We start from the raw sequence: 18,858 nt of genomic DNA, 5'->3' as shown, positions 1-18,858 counted from the left end.
GAGTCCAGAAGGAAACCTATATTTTTATAGGCGAATAATTTTCAACAAAAAAGCCAAAAACATACAGTGGAGAAAGGAAAGCCTCTTCAATAAATGGTGCTGGGAAAATTGGAAGGCTACCTGCAAAAGAATGAAACTAGACTGTTGTCTATCACCACACATCAAAATTAACTCAAAATGAATTAAGGACCTGAATATAAAATCAGAAACAATAAAATGCATAGAAGAAAATACAGGAACGAAACTCAAGGACCTTGGATACAAAGAGTATTTTATGAATTTGACCTCAAAGGCAAGAGAAGTAAAAGCAAAAATAAATGAATGGGACTACATCAAACTAAAAAGTTTCTGCTCAGGAACAGAAATCATCAACAAGATAAAGAGACAACAATCCGAATGGGAAAATACATTTGCAAGCAACACCTCCAATAAGAACCTAATATCCAAAATATACAAAGAACTCATATGATTCAATAACAACAGAAAAACAAACAATCAAATCAAAAATAGGGCAGAGGACCTGAACAGACACTTCTCCCTAGAGGACATACAAATGGCCAACATATATATGAAAAAAAGCTCAACATTGATAGCTATTAGGGAAATGCAAATCAAAACCACAATGAGACACCATCTCACACCTCTTAAAATAGCTATAATCAACAGAACAAGTAATAACAAATGTTGGAGAGGATGCAGAGAAAAAGGAACCCTCATACACTGCTGATGGGACTGCAAATTGGTACAGCCACTATGGAAAATAGTATGGAGGTTTCTCAAAAAACTAAGAATTGATCTACCATATGATTCAGCAATCCCTCTACTGGGTATTTACCTCAAAGACTTGAAAACCCATACCCGAAAAGATATTTGCACACCGATGTTCACTATTCACAGTGACCAGGACATGGAAGCATCCGAAGTGTCCTACGATAAATGATTGGCTAAAGAAGCTGTGATACATATATACAATGGAATGTTACTCAGCCATAAGAAGAAATGAAATACTGCCTTTCGTGACGACAGGGATGGACCTTGAGAGTTCTCCAGGAAAAACAATACATACCATCCAAGATGCTAGACTTCTACAATCTGTTTGGTTTTGTAGGATTTTCTATTACACTGCTCTTAGTCAACCAAAGAAAAACACTGTCATTTGCAAATGTTGGTGTAAATCTGCACTGATAAACAAATTCTAACTTGGTAAGTTGAGATTGCTCTAAAGAAACAAGCTTGGGACTGCCTCACGCCTGCAACTCCCATGGAAAATAATGAAAATTTTGATCTAAGATCACTGGTAGGAGTATAGTAGGCTTACGAACTAACACAAGTTCAACAGAACTGTAGAATCTACCTTAATAGAAAATAAAGATCCTGTTATGTGCAATGCTTTGGAAAAGCTTTGGAATGAAAAACACAAGAGCAGATTAGTCCAATGAAGATTAAGTTTTTACTATAAGATATTCCTATTAATATTCTCGATAAATACTTAATAATTAGATATACAAAAGTTAACTTGAGGGATGCTGACTTAAATTAACAGAAAGTTTGTGAGAAAAATAAAGAAAATGTAGTTGACTAGGAAAACTGAATGCTGGACTTCTAGTATATTTTTTGGAAAATCTCCCTATGTCTGTCAGGCCATCCTTAGGAACTAATCGGGTATAACGTTTATGACTTATTTCAAATAGATTACAGACTCCTTTAATGGAAAGATGAATTCCTCATAGTCTCGTCATTAGGAGTAATTAGTAGTAAATACATGTAAAGGGATTACTCAATGTCTGACATATGGTCTAACAATAAGTGAAAGTGTTTATATCGTATATATTTATTCACTATAGTACCAAGCAGTGTTTGGATACAGTTAGTGTTTATACTGCTGACTCTTGCATAACATCTGGGATAGGGGCAATCACCCCGCCCACCATGAGCAGTCAAAAATCCACATATAATTTTCGACTCCCCAAAACTTTAACTACTAATAGCCTACTGTTGACTGGTAGCCTTACCAACAACATAAACAATAGGTTAACACATATTTTGTATGTTATCTGTATTATATACTGCATTCTTACAATAAAGTAAGCTAGCAAAAAAATGTTATTAAGAAAATCATAAGAAAAAATACGTTTACAGTATTTATTCAAAAAATTCCATGTATAAGTGAACCTATGCATTTCAAACCCGTGTTGCTCAAGGGTCAAATGTACACACTGCTATTTAGCATCTAATTTTCAGATAAATAGAATGCTCTCTAAATTCTTACCGGTAAAAAATAAAATTTACTAGAAATGATATACTACATTTGAGAGTATCAAAAAATGAGCATGGATAGCAGCAAAACAGCCAGTGTTGGTTTTCAATACCTATGGTTTAAAATATTTTTCTAGATTTCTTTGTAGAGTTGATAATAGCACCAAGAGTCCATGAAGACTCCATGCTTTTGACACTCTGCTGTAACAACCAGTGAAATGCAACTTCTAAGCTCATTAAGCTGGTAAATATAGTAGATCCTGGAATTTATGAATTTTAACATTTGCAATTTCAACTATTCATGAAGTTGCTCCATGGGTCCATGATCTGTAGTAATTTGTAATGTTGCTGACACATGAATTTAGATCTTTGTTTTTGAAATGCTGGCATAATAAAGTTGATATAGATAGTGAGTGAGCTGGTCAACTGCCCGGCATCCAAAACTTCATGCCCTTCTATATGTATTGGGTTCTATGCAGCAACTCTACTGAAGTGATAAAAGTTAACTTTATTTCTATGTGAAAAACAGCCCTGTAAAGAAATACAACTGCTAGTGCTAACACTGCCAGTGAAAGAAAGGGCTAGTTCTTAGCCAGAAAAGGGTTTTGTAAATGTCTTTAGTCTTGTGTATATATATATATATATATATATATATATATATATATATATATATATATATATATTCTATATATAAGGATGTATATATATAGAATATATATATAGAATATATATATATTCTTGTGTATATATATATATTCTATATATATATAATACATATATATATATATAGAATCATAAATGGTATGAAAAGGGTCTGTTAAAATTTTCAGTTATATTTTACTGTATTTTATGAGAGAAATTATATGCTAGAGTGATATTTGAGGATGTAAAGAGTCAGGAAAGTCCCAAGGCCTATTCCTTGTGAATAGAGGTGCACTGTGCTCCCATCATGATGTTTCATTAGAAACAACTGCATGTCACTCTCAATGGATATATTGATGAAAAAGTTTGCAGGAACTATTTATGTATTATCTCTCGGGCTACTCTGGATAATGAGGGCTAATAACCAGCTTACAAGGAAAATTGCATCATTATTAAAATTCCACAGAAACAATTAGAATGCAAGTTCATTCTAACAAAAACTGCAGGTCCTTATTTATTGACATTTCACAAACAGAAAGGCCTTAATCTTCACTAAATAAATGTAAATGTATTATTTAAGTCAGCGACATTATGTAGCAGTTGGCACTTAGTCAAAAAATTCTATTTCCACCTGATTTATCTTTGAATGTAATTTATGCTTAGTAGTGGTCTTGTTACATTCATTTTAAGGATGCATTTGTTGAAAGCCTCAACCATTTATCTTTAAAAAAATTGATTTTTCACTCTAAATAAAGCATCATGGTTTTGCAACATATTTGTTTTGATTTTAAATATCTGAGAATTAAAAACACATTTAAGTTTAAAATGTTTGCATGTTAAGATGTCAAATGTACAAAGAATTATAAAGGGGAAACATAAAGACAAAGAACACCTAGAATTCCACTTTAATACAGAGTGTTGGGGAAAGGTTAGGACATAACACTTTTGTATTCAGATGTATTCCAATGCTCATCCAAACTTGGAGTGTATATGAGAATATTCCAATGGCCAACTGAGATGTTCAACTTAATAAACATGGGTATTTTCTAGTGACAGAAAATCAAAAGGACAAGAAAATACCTTGGGAACTTCTGGTATAAAATAGTCTTAATTTCTTCTACAAAAACAATGTTGTGAGACATGGTTTTTTTTTTTCTTTTTCTTTTCAGTGGCATCATCAGGTCCCCACTCTGTGCAGAATGACTTAATTTGAAGCCAAAAGCAAATGTTTCGATAGTGACTCATTCTGTAGTCCTGATGTCCCCCAAGGAGATTAAGTATTATGATCTCTGTCAACACCCTCCTGAGGCAGGCATGAACAGGGTGCAAAGGCAGGGAGTAGTCAAATTAACAATCATTTCATATGAGTTCACTGAGCAACAGATAATAATAGCTACCGTTTATTGAGTACATATTTTTTGTCAGGCTCCATGTACATTAATTAATTTTTAATATTTAGTTACTGAGTATATATTTTTTGCTAACCTTATTTTACAGATCAGGATATTTTGATTCAGTGAAGTTTGTTCATTCATCCATTTATTCATTCTATGAATAATAAGTGCACAACTATTATGTTAAGTAAAATGCCCAATTTGCAGTGTTTAATTTCCTGGGCTCCAGCATCTGGTCTCTGCTTAAAACAACACTTCCTTCCTCAAGAGAACAATTTTGGTTCTCACTGTTGCCCTCTCTCTTCCTATAGCAACACCTATCCAGAGAACTAGGCACAAAAACTACTGGACATGCCACTGGGAAATCAGAAGTAAAACATAACAACCTTAAGTTATGAGCGAGATGGCCAGTGGCTTTCCCAACTCTAAGGGATGTCATATTCTAGAACCAGAGTGTATTTAACCTAGAATATACCTCTTAATATACATCACTGTACCTTCCCACAAACCCTGCTGATATTCTTAAAGGCTGTACCAGATCCATGCCTTTTTTTCTGAATCTACTTTATAGTATACTAGATATCACTAGTCAAGTTTTGTGCATGACTGTGCCAAAACAATTCTTTCTACAATTTAACCAGTTTCTAGTTTCATTTATTTGTGCCCAACTAAAACTAAGTAAATCCCTTCTCTCCTTGGTGTATTTGTTCTTCAGATACTTATAGACAGTTCTCATATTTCTCATTAGTCATTACTTAGCCTAGCTGTAAGTAATTAATCCTTTTAATCTTTCCTCATAAATTAGTTGCTCAAGGCTTTTGAGATGCTCTCAGTACTGTACACTGCATTTTCCCAGACTTTTGTTATAAAGTACCCTGTATTCCACATGATATTCCAAAATAATCAAATGGGAAAGAACTTGATCTGTTCCACGTTGGCATATGAGTATACTTGGCATCTAGATTGCCACATCCACAGATGTACTTCTGCAAGAGCTGTAAACATCATCTCAAGGCAGCAAAGACAGTCAGTAAAACAACAGAGACTCATGGTCTGCTTTTTAACGTTTGCCCAAGCCATGTTTGTCTCACATTTCCTCTTTTTCTCATACTAGCCACTCCTATAGATTATTGCTATAAGTAACTCTTAATGACTATATTTTCCTAAAATATATTTTTTGATGTGTGAAATAGCTTTGTTTGACTACTTACAGAGATGTTTCTATGCACTATGATTCTTCAGCCTTCCTTTCTTTTCCTACTTTATTCGGTATGACTCTGGAATCAGTTCAATCCTTCCATCTGCCACTTTGAGCTCTGTGAGCTTATGCAGGATACTTAGCTTCTCTGTGTCTCAATTCTATTATCTGTAAAACAGAGATGATAATAATACCACCAAACTTCATTAGTGTATTATAAAGATTAAATCAGTAAATATCTTAAACCTCTCAGAACAGTGCCTGACTCATAGTAAGCGCAACATATATACATTTGCTTCATAAAATCGTCTTATTGTTTATAACAGCTATTATAGGCACATGGAATACTCTGCTCTTTAAACTGAGACCACCACTATATTTTTCTCTGAGGGCCACATCCAACCATTTGCAATAGATACCATGGTCACATGGACATTCACATCTGCTTTTGTATTATGGCATGCATGTCTCCAGTAGACAATTCTCTAGTTAAATTTTTAATCCACTCTAAAAAAGTTGTCATTTTCAATTTATTTTTCATCTCACAAAATCACTGTAACTGACTTATACCTTTAAAACAAAAGTGAATAGTAGAAAAGAGAAAGTGAAATTGAATTTCGTAGTACATCAGCCAATGGTGGTTGCTAGGATCATCAGTGCCAAGTGGCTTAGAGACCTCAGCTTAAAGAACTCTAGATTAATATTCTAGAAGACTAAACTAAAAAAAAAAACAAAAACAAAAACAAATTGATGCTCAGCATGTATTTAAATGAACAGACTTTTGCTACTGGAAGAAACCAATTTTTACATGTTACAGAGGGAGATGACTTAAAGAATTCAAGAGACTTTCCCGAAGTCATACAGTTAGCAAATAACTATGTCAGGAAGAAGTAGAACTAAGGCCTCTTTCCCAATGAGTCAATTTATCACATCTATATCCCTAAATGCAAGTTGTGTACCTATGAATATATTTCAACTATATTCATTATCTTGCTCTTGACTATACACCTTTAACTGGATTTGTAGCCAAAATTCTTAACAGTTTTATAGTTGACATGGATGGATATCAGAGGAGAATTTTTTTTTAATTCTAGCGGGATTTTCTGATGATTTGTGTTTTCAAAAGGCCAGTATTTTAACCCCCAAACAGAGTTTCAGGTACCAGTGCAGGACAGAGAGGGAGACACTTTACAAGTAGATCTTCTGGTGCCCCTCAAATGGTACCACTCATGGAGCCAAATGTTTTTCTAACCTATATGGCTTGTCCCAAAAGCATGAGTCATTTTGTTCATCCACCATTAGTAATCATCAGTATATATTCTAATTTCCCTGCCTGTAATAATATAGATAGACCTTAAATTAAGCTTCCAGTAAATTAAATTAAAAAAAAAACAGACATAGTTAAACGTGAAACAGAGAGATAAAATGTGTTTGCAGAAAGGTTCTTACTGAGGTTCAAGATAACTTAGAGCTGTTATTTAGTGACCAACCCAGACGATAGAGTCAAATGCCCAAAAGTATAGTGATTCTCGATTCTATTGCAGTTTATATCACAAATTAAAAAATGAATTATTATTTAGATCTTACATTTCATTTTACACGTTACACAAGGCCATCTGTTTAAAGGACATTTATGAAATGTTGAGCCTTTTCTTATTAACCTTAAATAGAATGGATGTATTTCTTGGTAATTCTCACTTCGTTGGAAGAAAATACACTACCAGTGATTTAAAATAATTGTAACTAAATTCCTTAAGATGCATTGCATAAGGACATACCAGATTGTCACAGGACTATCAAAATTTAATTTATTTAATTTAGATCTCATCAAACTGTATTATAATTCTGTCTTTCTTTGGCCAAATGATTGCAATCTTGTCACTTGTATTTATACATCATTAACATATCAAAAACACTTCCAATATCAAAGGGTTATAGCTTTTGAAAATTGTCTCTCTCCTTCATAGATCAACTACTACATTATTTAGTGGTATATTCTGCATGCACGAGTGGATTTACCTTGCAACTTAAGCCTCAGGGCACCCGACTCACATAGACTCCTTCTAAATATTCACTTTCATACCTAATTTTGCATTTGTTATCTTGTATCCTCTTTTAAAGAGGAGACCCCAAATTGTATAAACATCAGGCCCTAAAAAAATGTGTATCTTCACCTGCCTGCATGTCTCCTAGAAGGAAAACTGTTTTTGAAGGAAAAGCTGTAGAAACTTAAGACAAAAAAAAAATTGAATAATTGGAACTCTTTGGAAATTAGGACCATAAAATGCCATGACATAATGTTGATATCCTGTCTCAATGGTCAGCACCTTTCTAGCACTTATATTGTAGTTCCTCAAAACTAGGAAATTAAAATCCATCCATTGCAAAAACCCATTCAAATGCTTAATATAGGCAACTTTCATCAGTTACAATATTTTAAAACATCACTAAATATCAACTGTCCTAATTAGTATATTCAGATTAATATGATTCATTTGGATGAAGTGTTTAACTGCACAATAACTATTCTATTTGGATTCACTGATTACATCAATTTTGCCATATATAACATCCATTCCTCCGATGTTAAAAATCTGAAAAGAAGGGAAAAAATGATCCTATTCATCATTTGGAGCTTTGCAATAAAATTTAGGCCCATGACCTCAGTAAACTGGTTTTCCACCAGATATTGCTGTTTGTTTTCAGAAAGTAATCTTCTAGAGATGGAAAATCTGACCCACAATTCATTTCCCTTTCTATTAGAGGCCACTTTACTTGGATGTGCTTTAATGCAAATTGGGGAGTCATTAAAAAATAAAAATTACCAATAATAGATACTTTCACCCAATATTCAGAGTCTTTCAGAAATTCTATTAGAAACTATAGACCCTGTCAAGAAAGTTTGTTTCAAAATCACACTTCTTCCTTCCCTTGAAATTATTTTCCCCATGATTGTCATTTCATTATTTAATACTACTGCAGTATTATTATATAGCATGTTGATACGAATATTTCCACAGAGTAGAAGGAATTCCAGTAAGTTAAACAATAAAGTAATATCTGGGACAAGTTCAACAAATGGAAAGAGCCCTGGATTAGGAACCAGAATGGGCTTCTAGTAACACTTTCTACACAAAATAGCTGTGGGGCTGAGTCATTTGAACTCCATTGAACCACTAATCTTCCACAAAACTGATAACAAACAGAGAAGTAATGTTCTCCTACTCACCTATTTTACTCATTGAACTTTCATATCAAATCTCATTTAATGAAAGGATTCTAAAACAAAACAGAAAACAAAAATATCCAACTTTAATTAAAAACTGGAGATTACCTCAAAGATCCTTTCTAACTCTAACATGCTAAGTTAATGGAACATTGTTTCTTCTCTTTGCCTCTAAAAAATAAACACGAGTATACTTTTTTGAATATATGCACTATACTTATGGGCTTATTTTTTTTTTTAATTTTCAATTTTTAGGCAAGTGCCTTAGCCACAAACCATAACCACAACGGCGAGAAATCAGGGACCAGTGTAGGACAGAGCAGAAGACACTCTTTATCAAGTATATCTGTAGCATCCCTTGTACCACTCAGTGGCACCAACTCAAAGGATTATAGGAAGTATAAAGTATTTCTTCAGCTCAGTAACATCAAGAACAGCTGAAGGAAGCAGAGATAAATAGTAAGGAAGATAAAATAGAGGAAGAGTAGAAGAAAAATATTAAAGAAAATATAGATATGGGTAAATGCTGGCAAAGCTTATGCAAATACAGCAGGTTAAATTAAATGTGTGAACTTTAATGACTTAAAGATTATAGTATTAATTGTACAGGATAATGAAACCTCTAATATCTGGACATAACTTATACTTCAATTAATAGGCACTTTCTATTCAATAACTTTAAGTATGACTTCAATGCTCTTAAAGAAAAAAAAATACTTGAAAGATGAGGTTGTTCATTAATTTCTCTTCATCATAGAATTAGACACTATTTAAGTTTAAAGGCAACAATATACCCTGAAGTGAATGCCAGTAATGAGCTGATCTACTTCTAGGATTTTTGAATCAGGCTTCAGCAAAATTGTAAAGCAGGTAATGCTGATCTTTGTAGATCTCATTTTCCTTCTAAGTCCTCTTTCTCTATTTCTACATCTCTCCTCCTATGTTTTAGTTGGGAATACCAGTAATTATACACATTCTTCTGACTTAATAGCAGAAAGAACAAGAATATGATTTTCAGACTTGCTGCTCTCACTCCTGAGCCCAATTAAAACTCGACCTCCCCTCTAGGTCTCTGCTCTCAAATAAAACTTGAAAAGACCTGGATAAACAAATCAGACAAGATATTTCAATACAGGTAATTGCATTTTAGCATTAGACTGCTAGAGCAATTATGCCTTAACTCTAATTAAGGAAGTTCAGACACCACATTGGGGTAGGTGAGAGCCAGATGGGAAGAAAAGAAAAACATATAAATACCCAAGGAGAAGGCATTGATGTGAAATCCCTCCTCTTTATAATACGTACCAAGTGGTCCTGTGAAAATAAATATGGTAGATCAATTAGAAGAGGATATCATTAGGTAATGAAGTTCAAGACTCTGACTAGACCCTGATATTTTAAAAAAGATTGGATGGATGATAGGTGTCAAAAATCAGATTCAGGCCTAAAGTTTAACAAGAGGATGGTCAGCACACTATACAAATTAGAGGATTACAGTCAATAAAATCACATTTATGTAGAAAGTTTAGGAACAGGTTAATTTGACATTCATCTTTAGAGAAGAGTAGGAACCTATCAAATTATAGAGATTTAAAAATCATAAAATCATCATATTGTATGGAATCTTCCTTAATAAAACCAAATCAAAATAGAATTATATCTCTTTAGCCTAAGAATTAATCATTGACAACAGAGACTATATAAATTCCAGATTGTGGTGTATTATCAACATAGAAAATATACACATCTTTCCATTAAATCGAAGCCCTTTAACATATTACCAAATGTTGTAACTTGATGAATAATTTCAAATTTGTTAAAAGTTAACCCAAGTGATGGTAATAGTGATTTATTTCTTAATGGTTAGTTTTTTTTATTTCTTTCTGAAACATACCTAAAACTAATGATATTCAATGTGATCCCAAAGCTATAAAGTGGTCTCCACGTTTGTTTTAAAGTAATCTAGATTCTAGCTTAAGACATATTCCATTCCAATGAACAGACCCATGGGAAAAGTTAAAACCATGCTTGTTTGTTTGTCTATCCTTTTTCCATTACTCCTGAATACTTTACTACCTGTGACTATAGCTGAACAGTATTAAATAACAGAAAAATTATAAAATTATGAATGGAGGATTCAGAAAAGTCACATACCTAATCATTATGCCAGTTTAGCATATAACCCTTTCCAATGGAAATTCTGACCATCATTGTGACTACAGTGCACCCAGAAAATGTCACATATGAACAGTCTAGATAGTAAATTTCTGTCACCAGTCACTTCCAGATAATTTTATACCATTAAATTTCTCATTTATTGCAAAAGTTTAAAACACCTGAATGATGAACCCAGCTCAAGTGACTAGGAAGACTGTGCCACTGGACCCCACAGTACACCTACAGCATAAGGCCATCCTTCCAAGACAGGGAGACATAACAGCTCTGCCTAATGTATAGAAACAAACACAAAGAGGCAGCCAAAATGGAGAGATGAAGAAACAACATGTCCAAAATAAAACAACAAAACAAACCTCAAAAAAAACAAAAGAGCTAAATAAAATGGAGACAAGCAACCTATCAGATGTAGGGCACAAAACACTGGTTGTAACGATGCTCAGTAATCTCAATGAGAACTTCGACAGAGACAGGAAACATAAAAATGGAGAGTTCCAAACAAGATAAAATAAAATAAAACATAAAGATAACCAGTCAGAAATGAAGAATACAATAACTGAAATGAAGAATACATTAGAGGGAATCAACAGTAGATTAGATTAAAAAAAAATAAAGAAGAAGTTTGAATCAAGCATTTGGAAGATAAGGTAGCTAAAACACCCAGTCTGAACAATAACAACAACAACAACAAAAAAGTCCAAAAAAATAAGGATAGTTTAAGGGGCCTCTGGAACAACATCAAGCATAACAACATTCACATCATAGGGCTACCAGAAGGAGAAGAGAGAGAACAGTGAACTAAAACCTATTTGAAGAAATAATGACAAAAAAAAAAAACTTCCCTAACCTGGTGAAGGAAATAGACATACAAGCTTAGGAAGCACAGAGTTCCAAACAAGATAAATCCAAAGAAGTCCACACCAAAACATGTCATAATTAAAATGCCAAAGATTAAATACAAGGAGAGAATCTTAAAAGCAGCAAGAGAAAAGTAGTTACCTATAAGAAAGCTTTCATAAGACTGTTAGCTGATTTTTTAACAGAAACTCTGCAGGCCAGAAGGGATTGGCAGGAAATAATCAAAGTGATGGATGGTAACTAAGGACCTACAACAAACATTACCCTACCCAGCAAAGCTTTCATTTAGAATCAAAGGACTGATAAAGAGCTTTCCAGATAAGAAAAAGCTAAAGGAATTCATCACCATCAAATTACTATTACAAGAAATGGTAAAGGGACTACTACAAAGAAGGAAAAAAATATATAAAATATATAAATAATGAAATGGAAATACCTAGATATCTACCAACAATAACTAAATAAAAATGGATTAAATGTTCTAATCAAAAGATATAGGGCAGCTGAATGAATAAGAAAGCAAGATCCTTACATATACTGCCTACAGGAGACCCACTTCAGGTCGAAAGACACATACAGACTGGAAGTAAAGGGATAGAAAAAGATATTTCATGAAAATGGAAATGAAAAAAAAAGCTGGAGTAGCAATACTTATATCAGACAAAATAGACTTTAAAATAAAAGTTATACCAAGAGACAATGAAAAACCCAGCAATTCCACTTCTGAGTATTTATCTGAAGAAAACCAGAACACTACCTCAAGGGGACATGTGCATACATATGTTCATTGCAATATTATTTACAATGGCCAAGATATGAAAGCAGCCTAAGTGTCCGTCGATAGATGAATGGATAAAGAAGTAGTAGTGTGTATATACAATGGAATGTTACTCAGCCATAAAAAGAATGAAATCTTGCCAACCACAACAACACGGATGGACCTAGAGGGTATTATGCTAAGTGAAATAAGTCAGACAGAGTAAAACAAATACCATATGATTTAACTTATATGTGGAATCTAAAGAACAAAATAAACGAGCAAACAAAACAGAAAAGAAACCTCATAGATATAGAGAACATTTTGATGGTTGCCAAATAGGAGGGGGCTTGGGAGGATGGGTGAAAAAGAGGAAGGGATTAAGAAGTACAAATTGGCAGTTAAAAAATAGCCGTGGGGATGTAGAGTGTAGCATATAGTCAATAATATTGTAGTAACTATGTATGGTATTAGGTGGGTAATAGATTTATCAGGCTGATCACTTTGTAAGTCATATAAATGTCTGATCACTATGTTGTGCACCTGAAACTAATATAATACTGTATGTCAAGTGTAATTGAGAAATAAAAGATTATTAAATGCCAGAAGTAAAGCACACCAGTGACTCCTACGGCTTAAGCCAAAAACAGTTTCGCAGTTAATTTTAATTAAAATATCCCCTCGATATTCATTACTGTGCCATTATTTATTTACAAACACTAAAAATATTTTTTTTCCTCTTGAAGAAGCAGAGCAATCAGCTCCTACATTTGCACTCTTGATTTGGAGGTAGTTTGGGAAAAATATATTAGACTAGTACTAAAAACAGAAAAAAAAGCAAATTCTAAATATCACCAATCCATTTCTGGTGATATAAACTAAACTGAGAAGAGGTATACTAAGTATCTAAACCCGTCCACTTTTTACAAATGTATTGAACCATGACAGAAAGAAATTCAAAAACACTACCTCATTAGAAGGTATTACTTTTATTTGAATGCATGTATTTAAAGGAGTCAAGGTTGCTTATGCACTCATACCAACTAAAAATACGGTTTTGACATCAGTCAAAAAACCTAGTCTGTTTGAGTCCAGTAGTAACCTTATACATGAGATATCTTAAATAGCTCTCCAAAGAACTGAAGTGTATGAGACTTCAGAGGCATTCCTAATGAAGAAGAAAATGTCCTAGATACCTACAGTATATCTCTGTCATACAGCCGTAAAATTCCTAGTTTTCTCTTTGCTACATGTTCTCTTTTATGTAATCTCACATCCATTTGTTAAAGCCCAGCACTAATGAGACCAAGGTGAAGTTCTATCTTCAAATGGGCCAGTTATCTTTTCTCTGTTCCATGGATATAGAAGACAGCTTAACTCAATCAGCTGCTGCAGAAATGTGTGCCACAGATTACAAAGAAACAGGCAAGGCTTTCTTTATTTCTAAACTCAAGGGACATGTCCTGCTGACTGTAGGTCAGTGCAGTCATTTTCATTTCACCTCTAAATCCTTCCATGCCCCTAAATAAACTTACTTAAAAGCCAGGCAACCGAGAAGGTTAAGATAATGAAATCCATAGCATATTTGATCATTCAAGTCTGTGTGTGTGTGTGTGTGTGTGTGTGTGTTTTGGGGACGAGGTAAATGAAATATGTTTATATAAGTGAGGTTTATTACTAGACGAGTGTCATCCAGTAGAAATATCATAAGAGGGCATGCATATCTATGGAAAAATTCTTTGAATAGTCATAAAAAGCAAAGATAATTTTCACTCTACTCCAATGTTTCCTGTTAAGTAGATAATTATGATATTTACATGCTCCTGCTTCTAGAGAGCACAAACTGACTTTGTTGCTTTTAGAACCAATCTTATTTTTCTTTTTTTATTACTTTCAAGTATACAGTATATTGGTTAGACATTTATATAGTTTATGAAACTATTCCTCTGATTATCTTTCCTCTGGTTGTATACATAGCCATTACATTACTGCTGACTGCATTCCCTATGCCATGCTCCCTATCCCCATGACCCTTTATCAACTACTAATTCGTACTTTAACCCCTCACTGCTTTCTCCCACCCTTCCTACCCCACCACCTCTGGCCGTCCTCGATGGTTTTCTATATTTAGGGGACTGTTTTCAATTCGTTTGTTCTTTCGGTTCCTAAGATTCCATATATCAGTGAAATCATATGATACTTATCTTTCACTGACTTACTTCACTCAGCTTAATCACCTCTATGTCCATCCATGTCATTGCAAATAATAGGATTTCTTTTTTGTAAGTTTGAGTAATATTCCATCGTATATATGAACCAAAACTTTTGTACCCAATCATCTGCTGATGGGCATTTAGGTTGCTTCCATGTCATGGCTATTGTAAATTGTGCTGCTATGAATTTAGGGGTGCACAGATCTTTATGAATTATTGTTTTGGTTTTCTTTGGATAAATACCTGGAAATGTCAAAAGGTATACCCATTTTCTATTTTTTGAGAAACCTCCAGACTGTTTTCTATAGTGGCTGTACCAATTTGTAATCTCACCAATAGTGTATGAAGGTTCCCTTTTCTTCACATCCTCACCAACTCTTGTTCTTGGATTGATGGATAATAGCCATTCTGACAGGTGTGAGGTGGTATCTCATTGTGGTTTTAATTTGCATTTCTCTGATGATTAGTGACCTTGAACATCTTTTCATATGTCTATTGACCATCTGTATTTTCACTTTGGAAAAAACTCTTGAGATATTCTGCCCATTTTTTAACTGGATTTTTTCTTTTATTGTTGTTGAGCTGTATGAGTTTTTTACATATTTTGGATATTAAACTCTTATCTGATGTATTATAAGTGAATATATTCTCTCATTCAGTAGCTTTTCTTTTCATTTTCTTAAAGGTCTCCTTTGCTGTGCAAAATCTTTTTAGTTTGATGTAGTCCTGTTTGTTTATTTTTTCCTTTGTTTCCTTTGCTCGAAAACATATATCCAAAAATTAATTACTGGTAGCAATATCAGAGAGATTATTGCCTGTATTTTCCTCTAAATGTTTTATGGTTTCGGGTCTTACATTTAAGTCTTTCTCTCTTTCTCTCTCTCTCTCTCTCTCTCTCTCTCTCTCTCTCTCTCTCTCTCTCTTTCTTTTTTATGTTGACATTGGTTCACGAAATCCAGTAAGTATCAGGTGTACAATTCAGCAGTAAGGTATATATGTATTGCTTTGTGTGTTCTCTGCCCGTAGTTAGAAATCATTCTGTCACCACATATTTGATCCCTTTCGTCCCATCTACCTCTCCCTCCCACTTCCTCAACTACCTTCTGGTAACTACTAGTCTATTGTCTATGACCATGAGTCTCTGTTCATCCTCTTTGTTTGCTGCTTTTAGGTTTATATCCCACATACAAGTGATATCATGTGGTTTTCAATTTTTTTCTGTCTGGCTTATTTTGCCTAGCAAGATTACCTCAAGGTCCATCTATGTTGTCGTAAATGGCAGTATTTCATCTCTTCTTATGGATGAGTAATATTCAATTGTATATATGTACCACAACTTCTTTATCCAATCCTCTATTGCAGGATACATCAATTGCTTCCATGTCCCAGCCACTGTGAATAATGCTGCTATGTACATCAGTATGCAAATATCTTTTCAGATATATATTATCAAGACTTTGGGGTAAATATTCAGTAGAGGGATTGGACCATATGCAAATCAATTATTAATTTTTATGAGGAACTTCCATATGTTTTCCATAGTGGCTATACCAATTTGCAGTCCCAACAGCAGTGTGTGATGATTTCCTTTACTCTGCATCCTCTCAAACACTTGTTATTACTTGTCCTGTTGATAATAGCTATTCTAACAGGTGTGAGATGATATCTAACTCTGGTTTTGATTTGTATTTCCCTAATAGCTAGCAACATTGAACAGCTTTTCATGTTTGTTGCCATTTATATATCTTCTTGGGAGAAGTGTCAGTTCAGGTCCTCTGCCCATTTTTTAATTGGATGGTTTCTTTTTCTGTTGTTATTGAGTTTTATGAGTTCTTTGCATATTTTGGATATTAGGCCCTTATTGGAGGCATTGCTTGCAAATATCTTCTCCCATTCGGATGGTTGTCTCTTTACCTTGTTGATGGTTTCTTTTGCTGTGCAGATTTTTAATTCGATGTAGTCCCATTCATTTATTTTTGCTTACATTTCCCTTGCATTTGAGGTCAAATTCATAAAATTCTCTTCGAGTTCAAGGTCCATGAATTTAGTTCTTATGTTTTCTTATATGCACTTTATGGCTTTGGGTCTTATATTCAGGTCCTTAATTCATTTTGAGTTAATTTGGGTGTGTGGCGATAGACAATAGTCTCATTTCATTTTTTTGCATGTGGCTTTCCAGTTTTCCCAGCACCATTTACTGAAGAGGCTTTCTTTACTCCACTGTATGTTTTTGGCTCTTTTATCAAAAACTATTTACACATATAAACATGGGTTTACTTATGGACTCTCGATTCTGTTCCACTGGTCTGTGTGTGTGTTATTCTGCCAATACCATGCCGTTTTGATTATTATGGCATTGTAATATAATTTGTAGTGAGGTAGGAGGTGTCCTGCGGATCTAGTTTTTTTTTTTCCCCCTCAGGATGGTTTTGGCGATTCGGAGAGTTTTGTGCTTCTTTACAAATTGAAGATTTTTTTGTTCTATTTCTTTAAAAAATGCTGATGGGATTTTGATGGGGATTGCATTAAATCTGTATAATGCTTTAGATAATAAACTCATTTTAACTATGTTGATTCTTACAATCCAAGGACATGAAATATCTTTTCAATTCTTTGTAACTTCTTCAACTTCTTTTAATAAGGTCTTGTAGTTTTCATTATGTGCTTCCTTCACAGGTTTCATTAGATTTGTTCCTAGGTATTTTATTCTTTTTGTTGCTATTGCAAAAGGAATCATTTTTCCACTTATTTTTTTTTGACACTTCATTATTAGAGTTTAGGAACGCTATGGATTTTTTAACATTGATTTTGTATCCAGATAATTTACTATATTTGCTTATTGTCTTTAGTAATGTTTTTGTGGATTCTTCAGGATTCGCTATATAGAGAATCATGTCATCTGCAAATAGTGACAGTTTGACTTCTTCGTTTCCTATTTGGATGCCTTTTATATCTTTCTCTTCCCCAATTGCAGTCGCTAGGACCTCCAATATTATATTGAATAACAAAGGCGATAGTGGACAGCATTGTCTCATTCTTGATCTGAGAGGAAAGATTTTAATTTTTCGTCATTATGTATAATGTTGGCTGAGGGTTTGTCATAGATGGCCTTTATCATGTTAAGGTACTTTCCTTCTATACCGATTTTGTGAAGTGTTTTGATCATAAATGGATGCTGTATCTTGTGGAAGGCTATTTCTGCATCTATTGATCTGATCATATGATTCTTATTTTTTTAATTTGTTTATGTGGTGTATCACATTAATCGATTTGTGTATGTTGAACCATTCCTGTGCCTCTAGGATAAAGCCCACTTGATCGTGGTGTATAATCTTTTTAATAATTTGCTGTATTTGGTTCAGTAGTATCTTATTTAGGATTTTTGCATCTGTGTTCCATGAGAGATATTAGTCTGTAGTTTTCTTTATTTGTGTTATGTTTACCAGGTTTTGGTACATTTGTTAGACTGCTTGACTCTATTTGTTCTGGATTTCTGTTCTGTTCTCTCAGATGGTTTTTGCTTCTTTGTTTTCCCATTTTGGCTGCCTTTCTGCATCTGTTTCTACATACTAAGCAAAGCTCTTTCCATCTCCTGATCTTATTAGTGTGGCTTCGTATAGTAGGTGTCTGGTGGCGCAATCCTGAAAGTGTTTCAACTACAGGACGAATTAGCTCCTGCCTGTGCCCCTCTAGGGCCACCAGTTAAGATTCAGCAATGCACAGATGCTGTGCTTATAGTTGCCTCAAGAAACCACAGCAGAAACCGAGGCAAGCTGCCACCAGTGTGTCTTCGAGTTGCTCAGCAAGGAGCACAGGACTCACTGAGGACACACCTGGATGTGGCTCGGCTGGGGGAACGAGTTGGGGAGGCAGAGTTTCAGGGAATCCTTTGGGTGGGTAGACCTCTGTTATCCAGTTCCATGAAGTCTCAGGTATGGTGGTGCTGAGTCAGCACACATTGGGGATGGGGAGGGCTCAACAGAGGCACAATGGATACTGCTGGCACTTCTTTCAGGGAGAGATCCTTGCCTCAGCCCTCACTCTGACAACTTAGTGTCCTCCTGTAAGTCCCTGGTGCGCCACTCCCCCTCCCCCTACACATTCAACTGACCTGGCGCTGGTAGTCAGAGTGAGCAATT

General features: G+C 34.3%; 1 protein-coding gene across 1 annotated transcript in view; it reads right to left on the bottom strand.

Moving 5' to 3' along the window:
* TENM1 (teneurin transmembrane protein 1) overlaps window positions 1-18,858 on the bottom strand; it is a 1,050,723-nt gene that overhangs the window by 822,992 nt on the left and 208,873 nt on the right. The window contains exon 4 of the mRNA XM_039874688.1: window positions 5,504-5,658. The gene's annotated coding sequence lies outside the window, so the exon portion shown is untranslated. The remainder of the gene's footprint in view (window positions 1-5,503; window positions 5,659-18,858) is intronic.

The sequence above is a fragment of the Pteropus medius genome, unplaced genomic scaffold (genome assembly GCF_902729225.1).
Source record: "Pteropus medius unplaced genomic scaffold, Ma_sr-lr_union100, whole genome shotgun sequence".
NCBI lineage: Eukaryota > Metazoa > Chordata > Mammalia > Chiroptera > Pteropodidae > Pteropus > Pteropus medius.
Note: the sequence above shows the minus strand (reverse complement) of the source record. Positions and strands in the feature narration are given on the sequence as shown.